Source organism: Diadema antillarum, unplaced genomic scaffold, assembly GCF_040938485.1.
Source record: "Diadema antillarum isolate AM-2024a unplaced genomic scaffold, OU_Dant_1.0 seq00000512_RagTag, whole genome shotgun sequence".
In the NCBI taxonomy this organism is placed as follows: domain Eukaryota; kingdom Metazoa; phylum Echinodermata; class Echinoidea; order Diadematoida; family Diadematidae; genus Diadema; species Diadema antillarum.
This window is the reverse complement of record NW_027271466.1, coordinates 627151-650716: the sequence shown is the minus strand read 5'-3', so window position 1 is coordinate 650716 and position 23566 is coordinate 627151. Positions and strand designations below refer to the sequence as shown.

Below are 23566 nucleotides of genomic sequence, written 5' to 3'. Positions count from 1 at the left end.
CCGGATAACAGAAGTTGAAGATTGTCTTTGATACTGTTTTTTGTGTAAAGCCTCATCACTCTTTTTAGAACTATTTAAAAGTACAGAATGGTAGTGCAAGCCTATTGATGCTAGTGACAATGATAGAGTAAAGATCAGGGTTAGGGTTGGGTAATTACTGTTAGGTTCAGGATTAGGGTTAGAGTTAGGGTTGGGGGAAGGGTCTTGGGTAATTGTCCAGGGGGTAATTGTCTTAGACCCCAAAAGACATAAACATAGCTGTTGACCCTCTACCCCTAACTATTATTCAACATTTATAAATACATTATGGTCTTTTGTATCAATTCTTTCCCATCCAGGTAACAAGTCAAAATGTGGTTACCCTGGTTACGTACCACACGGAAAATGGGATTCAAACAACACGCAGCTTGGATCTTTAGTGACACTGCATTGTGATGACGGTTACTTCATCAGTGGTAGTGCAACGTTGCTGTGTATGACGTCATCTGATGATGATCAAACGTCACATTCACTTGTCTGGAACGCATCAACCCCATCTTGCCAAGCAGTCGCACGTAAATATCCAAATCTTACTCCCACATTGTGTTTTACGCCTTGACTCGAAGTGAACTTTCCGCATCAATAAAATTTCATAGTAATGTATTTATCGTTTCATAATCGAATGATTTAATAATGGAAGTGTTGGGATATCAGTTCAAAGCTCAAAGTTCAGTTCAAAATTTTAATTAATAACTCTTTTATAGCACTAAGTGTTTATCTTTGACGTCCACGCAGCTCTGATACACGGAATACTTTTTACCAACAAGGAACATTGGGGAATTTCGGAATAAGACCATAATTTGAAAAATCTTATAAATTTTCCAAATTTAAGTATCAAGCTGAATCCAAGTCTTTTTGGAATGTTGCTGTCATTACAGCTATTGCGGAAAAGAATGGGCAAATAAGGACTGTAGTGTGTTTCATTACGAGTGCATGTTACAAGTATTGGGTATATATATATATATATATATATATATATATATGCATAATATTTCCCTTTGTCGCTACTAACGGCAGGGACTATAATTACATTTCTAGAATTACATTTATATTGAAGACATTTGTACGTGTTCTATCAATTTCGTAATACCAACATTTAATTCTTAATGTTTTGTCAATGAATAAGCATTCTGTCCTTTTCAGTTAACGAGTCAAAATGTGGTCACCCTGGTTACGTACCTCACGGGAAATGGGATTCAAACACGACATTGGATGGATACACAGTATTCACCCTGCACTGCGATGATGGTTACATCCTTAATGGTAGTGCAACATCGTCGTGTATCTACATTTCCGACGATGATCCATCTGCTCACTCACCATATTGGAACGCATCAACCCCATCTTGCCAGCCAGTTGAAGGTAAAAGCCTAGACGTAGATTTTTATTATAATCAGCGCTTATCGTGATATAAAGGTAAGTGTTTCTGTACAATATCAAAGTGTTTACTATTATATATATATATATATATATATATTATTGTAATGTGTTTTACTATCCTAGGTTCTGTTGGGTAATGATTTATCCGCTATGGTTTGTCTAACTCTTTCCATGAAAACTCTAATTTTACTGAGCATCCATGAAGACAGAAACCGAGGAATAACATGACCGGCGTCTTTACTATCATCTGAAAGTCTAGGGATTGACTTGAAAAGTCCACTTAACGGTAAAAGAAACTTGACCGATGACCCTTAACATTGAGAGTAAAAATGAAGAAGAAACTTAGTTCTATACATTTTAACAAGGAAAAACTTTATACACGGATTATAAACAATGCAGATTTTTTTTTTTCTTCAGACAATTATGATGACAGCGCTTGGTATGTCAGTTGTGATTTTCGACTTTGTAGAGGGAGACAAAGTGAAGAAACTCGCGTCTGAACCTTCACTCCTCTGAATAATATCGTTCTTTCTTTCATTTGATATGCCTTGGACTACTTAACACAACAGTGTCGGAATTTCGGAGCTCAGGTATTTGTTCCATGTTCATCGTGTCACTGCCGGCAACCAGGGACAGCCTGGTGGTAGTGTCGCTGCCCGGAAAGCAGTAGATGACAGGTTTGAGTCCCAATGGTTCCTTTTTTCCGACATGTTTGTTAATTTACAGATCTGCAGTTACGATCTTAATAAATTTAATTTGTAGAGGGAGACAAAGTGAAGAAATTCGCATCCGAACTTTCACCCCTCTGAATGATATATTTCTTCCTTTCAAACATAGTCTTGTCTTCAGCGCGTAACAGTATCATTTACACACAATGTCCTCTATGATTATTCTCTCAGTCTCAGATAATAAACCGAAATGTGGTCATCCTGGTGACGTCTTGCATGGAAAATGGGATTTAGACAACACGCTGCTTGGATCCATAGTAACCTTGGACTGTGATGAACGTTACGTCATCAGTGGCAGTGCTACATTGCAGTGTGTGGCGTCATCCAATGACAACACTTCGACACGCCAACCAGTCTGGAACGCATCTATCCCAATTTGTCAAGCAGTTGAACGTAAATTTCCTTATAAATATTAGAAAGACAGATTTACTATTAAAGCGTCTATCAATATGATCAATACATAGGGTAATCGGTCTTCCATTGACGTTTATATTTGCGATATCTGGTTGTTGTTTTTTATACTGAAAATTTGCTTTAATTCTCCTGACGGCTATGAGAACTTGATGGGCTAGTTTCGACAAAAGAAATGATAATCTTAAGTCTCGTAACAAAAGGGAGAGATGCTTGAAGGAAAAAAAAAAACTCTGCAAAGTGATGTCTTTAGATTGAATTAATGGGGATGGCTAGTAACTTATCAGTGGGATTGTTCCAATTCTTGTGTGATTGTTTATATCTACTGTTATAATTATTATACCCCCGCCAAACGAAGTTTGAAGGGGGTATATAGGAATCAGCGGACGGTCGGGCGGTCGGTCGGGCGGTCGGTCGGGCGGTCGGGCGGTCGGTCCGTTGCAAATCTTGCGTCGCGAACTACTTCCTCAGTTTTCAACCGATTCCCATAAAACTTGGCACAGATGTGTGCCTTGGGTTGTAGATGTGCAAGACGTATTTTTTGACAGTACCCAAAAGTACGTTGCCATGGTAACGGCATATTATGGGCAAAAATGGGTACAAATCTTGCGTCGCGAACTCCTCCCACAGTTTTTGATCAATTTTTATGAAATTAGGTACAGATGTTCATCTGAATATGTTAATGTGCAAGACACATATTTCCGCAGTGGCAAAAAGTGCGTTGCAATGGTAACGGCATGTTATTGGTAAAATATAGGGCAAAATGCTTCATGGCAAAACTGCTTCATCAGTGTTCTTCCAATTCTCATGGAATTCATATTGAATGTTTGTCTTAGGATATAGGTCAGCATGACACATTTCTTGACAGTGACAAAAAGTATGTTGCCATGGTAACAGCTCACATATTATGAGCCAAAATGATGGAAAATTTTGTGTTGCAAACTACTTCCTCAGTTTTTGCCCAATTTCCATGAAACTTGGTACAGATGTGTGCCTTTGGTTGTAGATGTGCAAGACGCATTTTTCGACAGTACCCGAAAGTACGTTGCCATGGTAACGGCATATTAATGGCAGAAGATCAAGGGAAGATCTTGCGGATTTAACTACTTCCTCAGTTTTTTGACCAAAGCTTATGAAATGTTGTTTGGTGGGGGTATAACCAGTCGCTGTAGCGACATTTCTAGTTTGCTTTAGAACGGTCTAATTTTCAAGTAATATGCAGTTTAATGCCCCGTCACTGTACAGGCGTGCTAGCCTGGAACCATTAAACTGCACATTATTTGACTATGAGACCATTCTGAAGCAAATAATTTTCACACAACATTGGATATACCTTATAATGTACTGTTACGTGAGTGCCACAAGAATTGGAATAAGCATCCCCCAGCTTTCCCGCTGATCAGTTACTAGCCATCCCCTTTAAGTGACAAATGCAACCTACAAGTATGCATTGTAGAATGCACAACGCTCTCCTCGTAAATACTGACCCTGTATCGTCTTACCAACGAGTTCTAAGAGAGACTTAATATTGACTCTTACTAATGATAAATAATGCCCTTATCAATCATTATAGTCTAAAGTAAGAAGCTGCACAGAGTATTAAGATACATGTTTTGCTGATATGGTGTTAGTAACTTTATACTCAAAGAGTCACTGATATATATAATTATATATATATATATATATATACGGTATATATATATTATAATGTTTGTATATATATATATATATATATATATATATATATACGTTGATGCATATATCTATTTATTTCCAAAACCTTCCAGGCACTGGTCTGTCTCTGCTTGTCATATCGCTCACATTTGCATTGGCGGTTTTCGTCACTTTGCTTTGCCTCATCACGATAGTTTGGTGCTTGTATCGCAGAAAAAGGTTAGTCTTTGTTTAATCCTGTTTGGTTAGGTATGGAGTTCCGGCTTCAGAATCAGTAATTCTTTAGCGTTTTAAGTCTTGAATATATTGGGGAAGAAAAAACAAACTCGACAAATCTTGCACAGGAGTTCTAAACAAACTACGTGGAGATAGAATTGAGTGAAGAGATAGAGAAATTGTCTCCTCACGCAGGCATATGCATGGTATCACACGATACATTACTGCAACATTTTTCTTCCTAAACTACTAAGATAACATTGATTACAATGATTACAAAGCCATGCTTAATTTCATTCAGTTTGGTTTGATTATGTACGTCTTAAGTGGTAAATGGTTTCCTTGGTGACCGATATCATTGCAATGGATGAATAAACGGCTGCGATATCTGCTTTACGTGAAGCGTACAACAGGTCTGTCGTTTCTTTTGCGGTCCATATTTTGCATTATTTGTCATGCGAGAACTTGTTTCTAAATCTGAAGAGAGGAGTTACATGTTATATAAATAGCAATTCGTGGTATTGAAGCACAATCTTCTTCCTTTTTTGCAGATATAAAACGTCATCCGATCCTAGTCAGGTCGACAGTGCCTTGACTTTAGTTCCCGGCAGTCGCGCTACCATTGCGGCTGTCCCACTTTATACCATGGTGCCTTCAGTCAGCCATACCACCAGCGCTGAGGGATACCCCGTCCCTGCAGGAGCAGAAGACTCTGCATTTGATCAAGATCATATTTACCAAGATGCTGACGAGATACGCAGAAATGTTTCCGAGATGCATCGAATAACGGAAAGTAGCGTTTTGGTAGAGGGAGACGGGAATCGTGGCTCGTCTACTGAGCAGCTACCTTTTACAAGTGACCAATCCCTCGGAGCAGAATGTCAGCTGGGAAGATCTCATCTAATGCCATCGAGTGGAGCTGAGGAATATGAACAACTGAAATTCCCTTTTACTGTCACATCTGGCCAAGGGACTGCAATGAAGCAAGCTCGTCTGTTTGACGCAACAGAGTACAACTCGCTGGAATCTACGAGGGGTCCTGTCATTGGTCACAGTGTGATCAGGCTAGACATGAGCAAACGCGCTGAGCCCACCAATAATATATGGAATACCCAAAACACAGCAGAAGAAGATTATTTCGGCGAAAGTGAATGTGACAAAATCGGTGAAGAGAAAATACCAATAGTCACCCAGTGCCAAAAGACTGTTAAAAAAGAAACTCTCAAAGAGGATTCGTCTTCAGACACCATGCTCCCCTCTTCTGGCACTGCTCGTAACCCCTTGACACCAGAGGAAGTCTTTTACGAACAGGTTGACTCAAAGGAGCCTCATGGCACGTCTATCAGCCATGCGATGGATGTTTCTGTGGCATTCGACTCCGGTGACTACAGCCAGCTGAATCGCTCCCTAGACTCTCTACGCATTAGAGGGTGTGTTTACGACAAGAGCGATGAGAGCGCAGGCGAAATGGCCCCAAAATGTGCTCCCTCACTAGGACAATGCGCGCAGCTGTACGCCAGTGTGCAGAAGAAACGAAACGGACTTTCTGAAAACGACAGCTCCATTGAAGCACACCAAGGTATCACAGAAGACGAGAACGGCGCCAGTACTACACCTGTAGAACTATATGCAAAGGTAGACAAGACAAGAGATAAGTTCTCTAAGAAGGATAGCACTGTTTCAGCACGTAAGCTCGAGGAACTGTACGCCAAAGTGGACAAGCAGGCAAATGGACCGTCAAAAGAAAATAGTTCCATTGGCGGGCAAGAACAGACCGCAACAAGCATAAATGGCACCGAGACAGCACCAGTAGATCTCTATGTAAATGTGGATATTAGAGGAGGAAATTTCCTCCAAGAGGATAACTCTGTTCCATCATGTATGCTCGATGAACTGTACGCCAAAGTGGACAAGCAGACAGACGGACGTTCAAAGGAAAATGGTTCCACTGGCAGGGAAGCAGAGACAACGAAAGACGGAAATAGCGCCGAGACAACATCTTTAGAACTCTATGTAAATGTGGATAAGCGAGATGGTGATTTCCCGAAGGAGGATAGTTTTCCGTTGGCACGTGGCTGCGACGAACTTTATACGAAAGTAAATAAGCAGAGAGACAGACGTTCAGACGGACGCTGCTCCTCTGACAGGCACCAGTGCACTGCAGAAGAAGAAGAAAACGTTTCGGGGAGCGCGGCTCTAGAGATCTATACAACAGTGGACTAGAGAGGAGGCTTCAGCAGTTAAGCATTATTACCCCCTATAGGTCCATTAGGTTAGCATGCAGTTGGCTAATTCTGCAGCATACATGTGTAGTTACAAATGACATGGGAACGTTAACATCTTTTAAAGCACCTTTTCTCAACCGGTGGGCCGCGAGGTTCTCTAAGTTGGTCCCCGATGTCGGCCAATAACAGATTAGAAAAAAAATTCGTATTCATTTTGATCTAATTGGCCTAAAACATGGCACAATGAAACAAGCAAGAGCTATAGCTTGCCTTGGGTTAGAAAAGGTTGAGAACCACTGTCTTAAAGAATAAACAGTTTGTACACGCGTATCATTATCATCAGTAAGGTTTATGGTTATTTGGACGATGCTGTTTTTGAAATCATAACTATACAGTGAGCATGCGTACATAAAAACTGTGAAGGTCATTTAGAATTTCTTTTCGCTACTCATATTCATTAATGATTGCTATTCAAGTACATTTTAATCTGTAAATACTTTTTTTTTATACTCAAGATAATACATACGGACACATGCATGAATGAAATGTGTTTTTTGTCTCTTCCTCTTTATTGAGTGGTAGTCTGTAATAATGTGATATAAAACAATGAAACCTGTGAGATCCAATCTTTCTTGTCATAAGGGGCAGCTGAATGTTTTATGTGCTGGCAGGGTGCCAGGGGTGTGAGATATTAGTTCTGAATAAAATGTAGAAAGAGTTTAATTATCTCTCTTTTTCCAAGCAGCTTTACAATCATGACGTAATTGAAAATGATCAAACATTGGCTTATTTATAAATATATTTAAGAGCTAAGGTAAATCATCATAACGAGTAAAAACAATAACCATTAAACAGGATGAACAGGTCCGCCATGGCGCCTATAATGATGAAGAATATGAATGGATTACAATTTTCGCTAGGTGAAAGGGGATACAATTAAGTTCACAATCGGCAAGATGTTACAACCTAGTGCGATGTATATATTAACCAAATGGTAAGTTAATAATCACTGTGTATATACATGTATTTGAATTTCCCAACATGTAAGAATGAAGCTACAAGCAAACTGTTGCGCTGACAATAATTTACTTTTTCCACTGTGTGTAAGTTTATAGGTGGGGGGGGGGGGGATTTGATCCACCATAACGCCATGGTCTCTTTTCAATAGGTCAATAGTTATGTAATGCAAAATAAATGTTCTTTGTTTACTTTGAAGTTTAATGAGAAGATAAGGAAGCAATATGGAAATGTGTGTGTCTATATTCGGTGATCCCTCGTATATATCCCAGGTTGAATTATCCTTCGATTTTTTTTGTTGTTGCCAGGTTTACGTGTGTGCGTGTGTGTCACACACTTAAACACACTGTTATAACTTCCGAACATTGAGAATTTAGGGTTTCCTGGGCGGACACTGAACTAGCTTTCTATACCTTAGTCGGTGGAGCACCGAGCTAGCATCCGGAGGTCTCAAGTTCGAATCCCGATGGAATCCTTTTTTTTTTTGCTCATTTTCCACTGTCTGTATGATACACATAAAACTGTAAATATGAGTAGAGTGCATTAGATTGCTCGTACGAGATGTTTTCTTCAAAGTAAAAAACATTGAATTACCATATATTTTTATGTATAGTCTTTGGCTTGAGTATTTGCGCATTCCACCTGACATTCCGTCTGTAAAAATTGCCAGCAGAAGCTTAGAAAGCTATGGTCAATAGTGCTAAAGCTTTTGCGCACCTAGTGGTTCAAGGTAACTCTTTCTACTCAAAATCAGAGCAAACTGTCATCGTCAACATACTTAGCGTGTTTTCTTGTATAACAGTTGCGATGTTCACAAGATTTGAAATTTATTCCGTAAATTAGTAAGTTAGTAAGTATCTTGTAATTAAGAAACAGCAACCATTAAATATAAAAGCAGAGCACGTGTAAAAACACCAAAAAACATGTTATATATTTCTACCCCCTACGTGTATATAGATTACAACAACTTCTCTTACATATCATATAAAGTTTCACAACTGTTTATGCCAGAATACAACTTTTTCTGTCTTTCTTTTTAATCGGTGATATTGCAGTAATAAAGAAAAAGGCAAATCGAAATAAAGTACGCTCTTGTGAATACTGCAAACTGGCTGCGGTCTGCCCAATTCTTACAGTTTATCCGTATCATGAATTTTCTATCTCTCTCTCTCTCTCTCTCTCTCTCCCTGTAATATATTATATATACAGTGTATATATATATATATATATATATATATATATATACATATATTCATATACCATGTATATTAAAGTCTCATGAAGTAGACAGAAATGAAATACTTAATGTTAACTATGAGAAAACGTGTCTGCACTCACGGGCTGTACAATCTAAACAGCCAAATTACGGGTTAGATTACTGTTTCAGTTTCGATACATAGTGATCATAATTACTCATCCCGTCAAGAAGTATTCTTCCAGGACGCTGTGAAACAATGCAAATACCGGAATGTTTTCATAGAAAAGAGGGGAGGGGAGAATCATTTGTCAAGTTTCAGACATCATGATTTGTTTCCATGGTTCTTCTATTGCTACGTGCGTTGAAGAAATGACTCATACCAAAGCACACGTATTGTCCGATGAAGTAAAAACAAAACAAAATGATTTACAGAAAGTAACGTGCCTGACATAATGGCACCTCTTTACTAGATTCCTTTGTAATAATCAATCGCTTTAGTAGAAACTCTGTCCAGGTACAAGATAAATCTTCTCCGTGTTATTTTGACATCATAATGGGTAAGAAAACTAGCCAAATCATTACTTTTATTTTGAATTCTGCCACTGCATGTCCCTAACCGATCATGGCGCTGTTTCATAACGAGGATTCAATTCACATACCATTTCCCCCCATAACTATTGGTTTCATCTTGTTGATGTCATGATTGCACTATTTTGATAAACAAGACATTACTTGCTGTTTGAAAGGTGTAGTTTGCAAAAGACGAAGCACAGATCTTCCCCTTGTTAATACTGCCATTTTTGTCGCTTTTTTCGTCTTGACATGTTGGTGTTGTATCACCCCTAACTGTAACATCAACGCTAAATGTAATATCGACCCTAAATGTAATACACCTTAACCCTAAATGTAATAAGAACCCTAAATGTAATACATTTTAACGCTAAATGTAATAACCGGAGACAACCCTAAATGTAAGACGTGTCAACCCTAAATGTAATTATAACCCTAAAAGTAATACGTGTCAACCCTAAATGTAATATCGACCCTAAATGTAATACTTTTTAACCCTTAATGTAATACCGACCCTCAATGTAATACTTTTTAACCCTAAATGTAATATCTACCCTAAATGTAATACCCTAAATGAAATATCGACCCTAAATGTAATACATCTAAACCCTAAATGTAAAAGTAATACATCTAAACGCTAAATGTAATATCGACTCTAAATGTAAAAACCCATGATTAAGCGTTGATATTACATTAGCCTTGATATTACATTAGCGTTGATATTACATTTAGGGATGATACAGGTGTGACCCTATCAAAGAGATTGCAAGTTCTGTCTTCCAAGTGTCAAACACTATGTACTTCCTGTACAAGGAAAAGAACTTAAGTGGTGAAACTTAAGTGGCAAAAAACGAATACAATGGTGGGTTTATAATGATAATGGCACTCGAAAAGATTCAGTGGGGTGATGGCGCTGACAACAGTATCAATCCAGGGACTCATTATTCGTGATGTGAAGAATGTTATCACTGTGGTTTCATGATAATGAAACATAAGACATTTGTTTTTAAGTAGATAGAAATGACTGCAATTGAAGGGTCCTTTGTTAAGGGAGTAACATATGCACATGCTTTTAGGCCCTAATATGGAAAATCGTTTACATTAATTTTCTTTAAAGGATCAGTATTACACTTTATTTTTTTATTTTTACGAAGTTATGAGCGTTTACTTTGATAGAATGGATGCCTTGTATTTTGTTACAATTATATAGCGTCAATTTCAGGTCGACCTTGGAAAGAATTTGATTTTTGTGCTTTGTTCTGAAAATTGATCCACATAAGACCTGATAATCTGAAAAAAAAAGTAAGTTCGTATTTCGCACGTTTTTATAAGTGACGGTAATCAACACTTTTGCAAATAATATCCTCTTTTCAAAATCCCTTCCATTAATTTATGCAATAAAGTTACACAGTTACCTTTAATAATGCTTAGTTGCCTATAGTTTATTTTATATCAGTACACTTTGATGAATATTGTCATTATACCATGTCAAGTGACCCATATCTTGAGTAGGGACACTTATGTTTAACGTGCACTGTCACGCGCAGGATAGCGAGCGGGAGAGAGATTGTGACAGTCTGATTATTGCGTTGTAGTCATCGGGAGAAGTTGTTGTCTGGATAAATCACGCCATCTTGTTCAGACAAACATTGGGTTAGAAAATCGAAAAGAGTCTGACTCTGAATAGCGAACATGAAGAATGAAGTCATGGCTCTCAGTTTAGCCAAGTGGATATTAATGACAATAGTGATAGGATTCTCGTTACCTCCGAAAAGTTCATCGGACCTGATAAGTAAGTGCTCACCTTCTCTGATGGTTTACTTTTGAACACTGTAGAATTCTAATGAAAAAAAAAATAATGTTGACATTAATAATAATTTCACCCATATCCTGTAAGACCGTACGCTATAGAATTCTTTTTTTTTTCATGGTATTTTTGTAAATCGCAGCGCGGACATACGCAAAATTCGATAACATTTGGCCTCTCGTATCATCATTATAAAGACACTGATTTCGCGGGCAATTTGGAAAATTCATCAGCGCGAGAACAACGTCACCCAATGATCCGATACCAAACGAACGATTGTTAAGTTCGCAGATTGATCATGTGTAAGGCCGTGTCACACCAGCCTTGCGTGCGACTTGCAAAGAACAATTTTGACTACCCGGAGGTCCCTGTAGATGATCCGCACATGACAGTACCTAGCATGTATCTCAAAAGTAGTCCCCGGAGGTGCGCACGCATATTTTTTTTTAACCGCAACCGTGTTTAGGTCCTGTCACACCTTTCCGGGCAAGCTACTCGGGCTTGTTACGTGTAGGGATTTTCTAGCATACCGGAAATTCCTGAGCGCATGTGTCTTACTTGCTGGACGCGTTATACTTGCGAGTATACTGTGTGACCTTTGTACCAGTCGCGTGGGGGCTGACAACTCAGTGAAGGAATTCCTCTATTGGAATGGCTGAAATTCCACAGAATTTCATTATCTTGGCTGCATACGGGACTGCGAAGTACCTGCGTGGGAATTGCCTAGGAAGTACTGCCGCTAAGGGTCTCCTACTGGCGTTCTGCGTGGACCTCTACAGGCATTCCCGCGACTCACCCGGAAAAAGTTTTGGTCATGCTCAAAACTTGGCTGCGGTTAAATCGGACTTGCGTGAGCACCTCCCGGCAACTACGCGCTAGATACTGTCAGGTGCGGACCAACTGCGGAGAGCTCCGGGGAGGAAATTTGTTTCCCCGCAAGTCAAGCCGCAGAAGTTCCCCCGTACGGTATGACAAGGCATGAATGAAAATTGCAAACATTCTTGTTCGCCCGCTGAAAATCTTCTACGTGCTGGAAACTGCCTCCTCGCCACAAGCCCGCGTAGCTTGCCCGGAACAGTGTGACACGGCCTTTAAGGAGAACTGTACATGATTTTGTATAATTTGTTTTGTCTAGTTGTTACATCCGTTCACGTACAATGAAAACATTCTTTACCCCGAATAATCCCAAAGGTGCACTGAGGGGTGAATCACCCACACCCACAAGTGGATCACTTGTAAGATACTCGCTCTGAAAACATGCATCACACAAGAGGGTAGCATAGTTTGAAAAAAAAAATGTGTGTATCCATTACACCACAATGCCGCCAAAGGTGCTGCCTCTCTTGACGAAACATGTCGCCTTGTTCTAGGCCTATACAGAATAATTTGTCAAAACGGATACTGTCTGTTTTTACTCGTCCCTGACAACATGATGAATGATAATGTGATCGTTGTGATTTTACATATCTTACATGTACGTACGTAAAATTATGTTTTTATATCTATTTCCTTGATATTCGCCACTGATTTTGAGGAGAAACTCTCGACTGTTCGATGGGTTACACTACCTTTGCAATCCAGGCAGATAGCGTGATACGTGTAATTGCCGACAGGTGGGAAATACAAGCACCCGAGGGTCAGAGGATGGTTGTATGGCTGCAGTCTATCAACAACGAGTACATAAAGGTTACTACAGAGGATGAAATATCTACCACAGAGAGTGAAATTGAACTCGAAAATTTCAGCAAATCTCCTCCCATCTTTTCACTTGGCCACATGCTGCGACTTAGACTATATATCATATTCATACCTGATATATATATGTACACATATCCTGTGAGAGTCGACATCACCGCAACGTGTTTAAAAGGTAACTTGTTCCATTCGGCATGGGCGATACACAATGACATTGTCATTTTTGTCATGAATAAACGTGCCATTTTGTTATTGCTAGTACCGTCATGATCTACACTAAATGATTTGATTTCAAATTGAATCATGGACATTAATTGATAACTACCATTTCATGTCCACGTTCTATAGAATATTTTGAACAATAATGAATGCAAAACACCCATCAAAAATAACTTTAATTAAACACTGATACTCGGCAGAGTGCGAAATAAATTACAACGATTGGATTTTAATTGATAAATTAAGTTATTAAGTTATTTGATTAATAAACATCGAGTAGGATTCATTTTATGTAACAAAGATTTTACATAGAGAGACTATAATATAGTTTCTCTAAGTAAAATCTTCGTTACATAACATGAATTATGTTTTTCAAAGAGTGTAATTATAGTTATTATTTTTTGTGATACAATTTTGTTAAGGTACACATCTCTTGCCTCCTCTGCAACTCATCGGGGAACAGTCTCCTTTAGAAGGTTTGGTAGTTTGGGGATCTGCTACGGACAGCTTTGTTTGCAGTGATGACTTTACAGAAAATGTTGGTGATTGGATCTGTGGAGTACTTGGTTTTCCTTCCTATCATAAGTTTACTAGCTCCAAGTTGCCCTCTTATTTCAACGCACGGAGTTGGATGAAGGCTGAAAGTTGTCCCGAGCGTAAGTGAGCTTTTCTCCAGCTGTGTTTGGTTTTCTCAGGTTGCGAATCATATAGAGGATAGTGATGGGTATAAAAACGTATGTGATCACTATAACACTTTATAATTATTATTATTATTATTAATGGTATCTTTATTCAACAAATCATTGATCGCATCCTGAGGCTGAATTACAAATGATTTTACAAAAGTGAGAATATACATACACAGTATTACATAAATATACAAATGTGAAATTACAAAATCAAAATGACACGCAGGCTCACACAAGACAAGAACAATTCGAACAAGAAAGAAACTCTCAGACACTGCATACACAAAAAATAATGACAATTTGAATTGACATGGATCATTGACCCTAAAGTTTCCAAGATAATCACTGCCAATCAGTACATGAATATTCATTAAATTCCATAAAATTACATTATACCTTAAACCATTTCCGGGTATGAGACAAACCCCCCCCCCCCATAATTATCACATTTTCACTTTATGTTTGACCTTTGTAATTATCATAAGTTATTTGGATAGTTTGAACCTTTCAGGAAACTTTTTGTTGTTCATTATTACAGGTATCTTTTACAGGAAAGTGTCCTCCAACAAATTTCTTCGTGAATTCCTGGTCACTAGTCACGAGTACATTGTAATGAAGTAGTCAGTTTACATAGGTAAAGTTAGATTAATTAGATGAAATAAGGTCCTAATAAATGGGAAATGACTGATAAAATTAACAATGTTTTCTTCTATAAGCAAACGTTATGCTTTACCACATTTTGGATTCTTAAATCAACAAAATCTACCATTCCAAAAAGATGTGACAGTAACATTATTAGTCTTTACAACGCTAAAATGTTACTATGTAAATGCAGTTTAATGCTCTCCTTTCATCATCATTATGACTTTAATAACAATGTTTGAATTCTTCTCAGATTTGAATATATCCGCATACACATCTAACTCCTATAAAAGTCTTACAGTCACTGACAATATAGGAGTATTACAGAGCACACTCATTTTTTTTTCTGTCAATACAGTAGATGACAAACGAATCCAAAGATTGATCTGTGGTGAAGGAAAAAAAAATCATCATTTTTCTTTTAATTCGTCTCACAGATTCGCGAAGTATGGTGAATTGCTCTTGGACAAGGACCGAATGTCCATCTCAGAGAGCCGTACACTTAAAATGCCGAGGTGAGGAAACGTGTTGAAAAGTGTTAAGATTCTTTACGTCTTTGGTAGATATTAAAGATGTTACACAGCATCACAAAAATAACATACTGGTGCAGGACCCTACTTTACATGAGGACTCGAATTGGTGAAATAGATGAAACTAATCAATCTTTCAGTGTTTTTTTTTTCTTTAGTTTCTTTAGTTTGTCTCCCTCTACAAATTAAAATTTGTTAAGATCGCAACTGCTGATCTGTAAATTAACAAACATGTCGGAAAAAGGGAACCAGTGGGACTCGAACCTGTCATCTACTGCTTTCCGGGCAGCGACACTACCACCAGGCTGTCCCTGGTTGCCGGCAGTGACACGATGAACATGGAACAAAGACCCAAGCTCCGAGATTCCGACATTGTTATGTTAAGTAGTCCAAGGCGGACAAGGCATGTAAATGAAAGAAAGATATCATTCAAAGGGGTGAAGGCTCAGGTTTTTTTTTTTGTTAAGTTTCTTCAGTTTGTCTCCCTCTACAAATGTGACCCTGCACCTCAAAACAAACAAAAAGTCGCCAGACATGAATTTTTAGTTAAGACCATATTCTCAAAGAGCAGACTTTAAGCTTTAAAATGATGTATAACTCAAATCAAATGGACTCTCATAACCTATCTAAATATTGGAAAGAAAGCACAAACTCAGGAAAAGTGTAAACTGAGAAAAGAGGCTCTGAAGTATATAGTGTCTATTCAAGCGCTTAATCTTTACCAAACCGTGCTGGCTGTGCGATGAATGGGACAAAAAAACAAACAAACAGGAAGTAAACCACCAGAGTAACAACAACGAAGGGATTATCAGATTAAACTGAAATTAAGCATGCCTCATTAACACTTTCTGTCCATAATTAATGCCAACCTTCAAAGCAGTAACACTATCCTTTCAAAAGTTATTAGAGTTGAAAGTGAAGAGTGTGGACAAGGTTTTTCTGAAATGAAAAAAGGATTCTAAAGACACACCTAATCACACTATTCTACCAAAAACGTTTGAGATAAATTGCTAAGAAAACACACTTTCCTGTCCGTTTTATGATACGAAATTTTAGCGTAATGTAAAAGAAGATCCGCTCTTTCAGAAAATAATGAAAAAGTCAAGTTCGGCTAGGTTGACCCATTTCACTTATTTTCAGTCCTCACGCAAAATCAGTGTGTGCGACTTTATGTTCGTTTTGAGGTGCACGGTCACAAATGAAAATTTATTAAGATCGCAACTGTTGATCTGTAAATTAACAAACATGTCGGAAAAAGGGAACCAGTGTGACTCGAACCTGTCATCTACTGCTTTCCGGGCAGCGACACTACCACCACGCTGTCCCCGGTTGCTGGCAGTGACACGATGAACATGGAACAAATACCCAAGCTCCGAGATTCCGACATTGTTATGTTAAGTAGTCCAAGGCGGACAAGGCATATAAATGAAAGAAAGATATTATTCAGAGGGGTGAAGGCTCAGGGTTTGTTTTTTTTTTTAAAGTTTCTTCAGTTTGTCTCCCTCTACAAATGAAAATTTGTCAAGATCGCAACTGCTGATCTGTAAATTAATAAACATGTCGGAAAAAAGGAACCAGTGGGACTCGAACCTGTCATCTACTGCTTTCCGGGCAGCGACACTACCACCAGGCTGTCCCTGTCCCTCTGAATAATATTTTTCTATCATTTATATGCCTTGTCCGCCTTGGACTACTTAACATAACAATGTCGGAATCTCGGAGCTTGGGTATTTGTTCCATGTTCATCGTGTCACTGCCGGCAACCAGGGACAGCCTGGTGGTAGTGTCGCTGCCCGGAGAGCAGTAGATGACAGGTTCGAGTCCCACTGGTTCCTTTTTTCCGACATGTTTGTTAATTTACAGCTCAGCAGTTGCGATCTCAACAAATTTTCATCTGTAGAGGGAGACAAAGTGAAGAAACTAAAAAAAAAAAAAAAAACAAGAAAAAAACCTGAGTCTTCACCCCTCTGAATAATATCTTTCCTTAATCAATCTTTGTCGTTTTCATTTATCATTTTCTGAAAGAGCAATTTACCCTCCACATGATTCTAAGGTTTGGGTACATAAAACATATGGATTAATGTGACTATTAAAGAGGTTTCTTTTTTCCCATCTCCTAAGAGCTTCCCTTTCAACATTGATATATTTGAAACAAAAACAAAACGCTCATTATCTAATACTGTATTGCAAAAAGGTAGAGTCAGGAGAAAAATGTGCTCGATGAGAGTTTAGAATATCACGATAATCTATTCATTGTGATTGCGATGGAGTTTAATATACGTGCATTCTTTTGTGTCCCACAAATCGCACTGAGCTCCACTCGATGTGATTAAGCACTTGAATATTACCCTAAACTTCTGTTCATCTCTTCTCATTACATACTTTTCCATAGTGTGTATACTCCATGATTACTCTAATTATTTCCATGGGTAATGCAATTCTCAAGCTTTATAAGTCTGCTCTTTCGGAATCTGTCCTTGTTTATAATTGGCGACTTTTTGGTGGTTTTGTTATTCAGGGTCACAATTGCAACTCCGATTATTATAACAAATACAATACTTTTAGAAGTCTGAAACGGCACACTGTTAAAAAGCTGATTTTCGTATAAAGATAATTAGAGGACGTATATGTGACCTTGCACCTCAAAACAAACAAAACGTCGCCAGACATGAATTTTTAGTTAAGACCATATTCTGAAAGCGCATACTTCAAGCTTTAAAATGATGTATAACTCAAATCAAATGGACTCTCCTAACCTATCTAAATATTGGAAAGTAAGCACAGACTCAGGAAAAGTGTGAACTGAGAAAAGAGGCTCTGAAGTACAGTGTCTGTTCAAGCGCTTAATCTTTACCAAACCGTGCTGGCTGTGCGATGAACGGGACAAAAAACAGGAAGTAAACCACCAGAGTAACAACAATGAAGGAATTATCAAATTAAACTGAAATTAAACATGCCTCATTAACACATTCTGTCCATAATTAATGCCAACTTTCAAAGCAGTAGCACTATCTTTTCAAAAGTTATTAGAGTTGAAAGTGAAGAGTGTGGATAAGGTTTTTCAGAAATGAAAAAGGGACTCTAAAGACACACCTAATCACGCTATTCTACCAAAATGTTCGAGATAAACGGCTAAAAAAACACACTTTTTGCCCGTTTTATGATACCAAATTTTAGCATAATGTAAAAGAAGACCCGCTCTTTCAGAAAATATGAAAAAGTCAAGTTCGGCTGGGTTGACCCATTTCACTTATTTTTAGTCCTCACGCAAAATCAGTGTGTGCGACTTTATGTTCGTTTTGAGGTGCACGGTCACATATAATGTGTTTAAATTCATGAGATACTCACATAGTCATACTTACACACACAGACATGCAAACATTCACAGACCAAAGTGCCTTAGATAATCATATGGGACTGAATAGGCCCTATGTTAGAAAACAAGTCATTTACAGTTCTCTATGACATTGCATATCCTGTTGTTTAATAAGTTTAAGTTTACATTTAAGGAAGCGAGTTTAAATTGGAAGGAATCAGGGCGTCGTTATAAATGTTTACCTTTGCTATGTTCTAAATAGGAATGACATTTGGATAGTCCCCCTGAAACTGTCAAAATTGAAAAGGGATATCACATTATGATATTTCGTTTTAGTATGTCCATTGGGTTGAGATATTTTCAGTACAAAATAGTAGATAGGATTTTGTTTTTAAATAAGCAGCAGTATAAGAAAAAAAAAGTAAGGAGTGATAAATGTTCGTTCAGTAAAAAAAAAAGAGTTGGAAGATATTGTACATTTATTTTATGAATGTGAAACTAGTAAGTCAATCTGGAATGAAACTGAAAAAAAAAATGGATGAATGAAGGTTCTAGAACACAGATAAAATCTAGTTTGGAAAATCTTATTTTTGGTTTTAAATTTTGGTTTTGATTTTGATTAAGCAACAGTTGTTTGTACAAAAGTTTCAAAAACAAAATCCCTAGGTTTGACTCTTTAAAGAAAAAATTATTGAATATTATGCAGATGAGAGATACATGTATATTTATTCTGTATCGGGTACTCTCAACAAGTTCAGTTTAAGGTAGCAGTCATTCCAACATTTATTTGTGTAAATATTTATGACAGAAATGTTCAGAAAAAACAAGATTATGGCTGAATGTGGTGAGTTTGTATTATCTTGCCATGCAGACAGTAAAATAGTCCATAGAGAGCTAAACAGTTTTGAAAAAAAGGACCACATTATAGCTGTTTGATTTTACACTGTAACGAAACATCGGTTAGAAGAGGACAAGTTTTATACACTTTACTTTCTTCCATTATAAATTTTTCTTGATAATACGAGTGCCATAATATATATATCACCTCAAGAGAAATCTCAAGAAATGTAACCAAGTTTATGAACATAATTTGTATAAAATGTATCATTAGAATATTAATGACAGCTCACAAGACCTTGCGACGAAGTTGAGTATCAGACGTAAGTGAGCTCTTTCAGACTAATGTTTTCTTGCCTTGAAAATTTTATAAAACATGTACTTTAGGTTTTTTTTTTCATTTTTTAAAGATTTAATGAACGAATTAACACTATGATTTAATGCGTTTAAAGGCAAACATGAAACTTGAACTATTACATGTTTACTATTCAGCAACGTTGCAGCGCGTTTACCATAACGTCTTCGTTTATGGAATCGTACAAAGTGTTTATGCCCAAACTACCCAAACGAATGAGTTTTTTTTTTCTTTCAGCGAAGATTTACTTGAAATTTATGAATTAACAACTCGAAAATATAAAACAATACATTCATCAAATTCGTGCCTAACAAATCAGTTAAGCACGAATTAATTTTGAAGAATGTTTTTTATTTCTTTATCGGGAAAATTATTCTTGACTATGGTCTTTTTCCCCTTAGTTCCTGGTTATCTCGGATGTTACAAGAAACTATCAAGTACGCAGATCAATATTCTAAGTCGGAGTTTCCCCAGACATACCGTCGAGCACGACCTGGAATGTGTTTCCATTTGCCGAGAACAAAGGCAGTTTGCGGACGTTGCTGTTCTACATCAAGGCGCATGCGTGTGTGTCCCATCAAAGTCATTTGCCAGCATATCCTCTTCAGAAACCAACCTTCATGAGTGGACATTTTCTGATAGAGCTGAACTGGAATTCAAATCTGCTGTGTGTTATGCTTTTAACGGTAATTTTAACTGCTTTTTCTGTAAACAATATATATTTTGAGAGTATATGTTCAAATTTTACGTAACGGCTATAATTTTCCGTCATCAATCTATTTTTTTTTCTTCTGGGGGGGGGGGGGGGCGTAAGAGTATTTTCTTTTTTAAATATCTAAGGGATGTAATATTTTGAACTAGATGTCTTGCTTCCAAATTAGATTCCTTCATGATTTCTGTAGCTTTTTATATTAATTTACGTTTACCGCGTTTACCTTCGCCTTTCTATACCGTCTTCCATGCCTTTCTTTAGATTTAGTACATACCAACATTCCTTCTGAAGAGTTGCTCATCCGTAGCACTGAACTCATAATTCATGAAGAACTTTGTGTGGCCATGTGGGATCTAGACATGGCAATCAAATTGAAGACCTGAATATAAGAACGACCCAAGTCTAATTTTTGACCAAATTAAGTTTGACATGGGAAATTGTAACTTTAATACGCATGGACTCATCTTGTGTATAAATGATAATTCCTAATTACCCCCGGAAGTACCTGAATTGAATGAGTTAACTCTTATATTAATGTTAGAATAAAGGACTTTGGTCATTCTTACACTCATATTATAGCGCCCTCTCTCATCCTTCTCTCATCTCTATAGCAGAATATCATGTATATGAATCAAAGAACGACCCAAGTCCATCACACAAAATGGCCTCTCCACAATTAATGTAAATGTTAACTTTCAAAATAATATATGTTCTAATTTGTATATACAATGTTGCCTTCCAATCAGAGTTAAATAGAATATTATTGTACAAATAAAAAAGATATGAAGTTTTTTAAGTTTACTCGAAATGGTCTTCCATGGACTTGGGTCGTTCTTATATTCAGATACTCAATTAATAGCTTGCGTAATGGTGATTCAAAACATGTGTTTGTGCCTCATAACTTCATACAATTTTTGCTCATTTCTGGTTGCCTACAATTTAGTTTCCTATGGCTTTTGCGACCAAATTTACGACGTCCTACACGGACAATGGGATTCCAACGTCACGTGGTTTGGTTCCATTGTAAACCTAACCTGTGAGGAAGATTACGTCATCAATGGCAGCGCCTCACTGCAGTGTGTGACACTACGTGGACAGTCGACTTACTTTCCTGATTGGAACTCGTCGGTACCATCTTGCAAAGAAGTGGATAGTATGTTTCCAGTCTCATATTCAATTTCTTTTGAATTGCACTCACTGATCACATGGCGCTCTCATTTTGAATTCAAAGAGGTACAATGTATCACCTTGCACAGCTCAGAGACAATAGGTAATGGTAAGCATGTATTATCAAAATTCTTGGCAAACTCAGCAATGTAGCACATAAGAGGTAAGGGTCAGCATGTTAATATCAAAATTCTTGGCAAACTCAGCAACGAGCACATCGACACCAAGAAATCACTGTGTCCCCTTTTCTCAAGCTTAGGATGCCACCTGACAAAACTCTCCTTGAAAACAAAATGACGAAGACTATAACAACTCTCAGGGTCAGAAACGTTTTGGTCAAATCAACAGTTTATATGAGGGACGAAAATTTGGGTTATCCACTTAATTCATGGGGGCATGTATTGGGTTTGCACTCTTTGAGCAATTTGGAAAGGGTATCTCTAATTATCACGCAAAGACTACATGGAAGAAAACAAACCTTGAAAGCCAATGATATGTTTTCATACTTCTTGTAAGTGTTCCTTTGTTAGAACAAGCAATGGCAGCGATTAACATCATCATTTTCTCTCCCTCTCTCCTTTACCTCTTGCATATCAGCCTCCCTGAGGTTTTGCGATTTCCCTGTAAACATTTCTAACGGAAAATGGAACTCTACCGGGACGTCACTTGGCTCCTCAATAACTCTCACCTGCGATGATAGTTACGTCATCAATGGCAGTGCCACATTGCGATGCATAAGTTCTGCCGACAGCAATCTACCTGTGTGGAATGCATCCCTCCCAACCTGTCGGAGTGTAGAATCAATGTCCTGGGGTACTTTCTTTTTCCTTTTTATCTGAACTATGAAACTTAAACGACAGACACTACATTGACCATGATGGCCAAGAAGAGAGTGTTTCGCTCATTCGCACCCCACAGTTTTGGCGACTTGGATCATGACAAAAATAATCATTTGTTTTTGTTGTTAAGATTACAATGATTTGATCAAAACAAACGTGGCAACAATATTTTTGGTTATAGCTGAACATCAACGGCCTATGTAGATCAGGGAAGGCTACAGTTATTTAGAGAAAACGAAGTGTTTATCAAACAAGGTGGCGTAGGACAATTATTTGATTGCTAAAGTCCAATTTTCATGACCTACAAATGTATTCCGTTAAAGCTTTGACACAACTTAATGTTTTGGAAATGTTTAAACGCTAATTAAACCTGATGCTGTTTGAATTCCTCGGTCATTTTTGCTTTTCATATCTTTACGTTAGGACGCAATTACATACTAATGAGCTTTACCTATCGCCAACGTAATAATGGGTGGCCATACACAACGCTTATTCCACTGTGTTTTTTTTTTACTTCTAAGTCATTACATTCCACCACCCACAGGTGACTCTATTATATGTCCCAATCCAAGAATCAGGATGAGCAGCTGATGACTGAATACCATTATAGACAATGATACATTCACATTTTATTGACTAGGAAAGCATGACATAATAAAGAATCGTTTACATGTTTCCGTATTACTGACTATCCCCATTACTTATACTGTCTTTTTAGAACCATTCTATCTTTTTCAGGTTACAGGTTGAAATGTGGTCACCCTGGTACCGTTTCACACGGAAAATGGGATTCAAACATCACACAGCCTGGATCCATGGTAACACTTGATTGTGATGATGGTTACGTCGTCAATGGTAGTGCAACATTGCTGTGTGTGGCGTCATCCAACGACAATCCGTTGGCATACCTACCAGTTTGGAATGCATCAACCCCAACTTGCCAAGAAGTTGATCGTAAATGTTCAATCTGATAGGTCTCCATCTCTGAAGCTGATCTGGTCATGAATGCAATTGTCCGCATACTATGGGCCGGACGCATAAACGCTAGCAATTGCTTATGCTAGCCTTTTACTTGAATCCGTATGCATAAAAACAAGCAATTGCTTGCGAGCAGCAGCTCTTGCTAGCAAGTACAAGCAATTGCTTGCTTTCCGCAAGCAATTGCTTAGAGACCAAGCATTAGCTTAAAAACGTATGCATAAAACATACCTTTTGCTAGTTCTTGCTAGCAATTGCTTACGATTTTCCAAGCTCTGTAAAATGAGCTTGAGCTTTTGCTTATCTGGGACGTTCCCTTTTA

The 23566-nt window shown here is 37.8% G+C and overlaps 1 protein-coding gene across 1 annotated transcript in view; it reads left to right on the top strand.

The window, feature by feature from the left end:
- Nucleotides 1-2470: 2470 nt before the first annotated feature.
- Nucleotides 2471-23566, top strand: part of LOC139734191 (uncharacterized) — a 116233-nt gene continuing 95137 nt past the window's right edge. The window contains exon 1 of the mRNA XM_071644995.1: nucleotides 2471-2540. The gene's annotated coding sequence lies outside the window, so the exon portion shown is untranslated. The remainder of the gene's footprint in view (nucleotides 2541-23566) is intronic.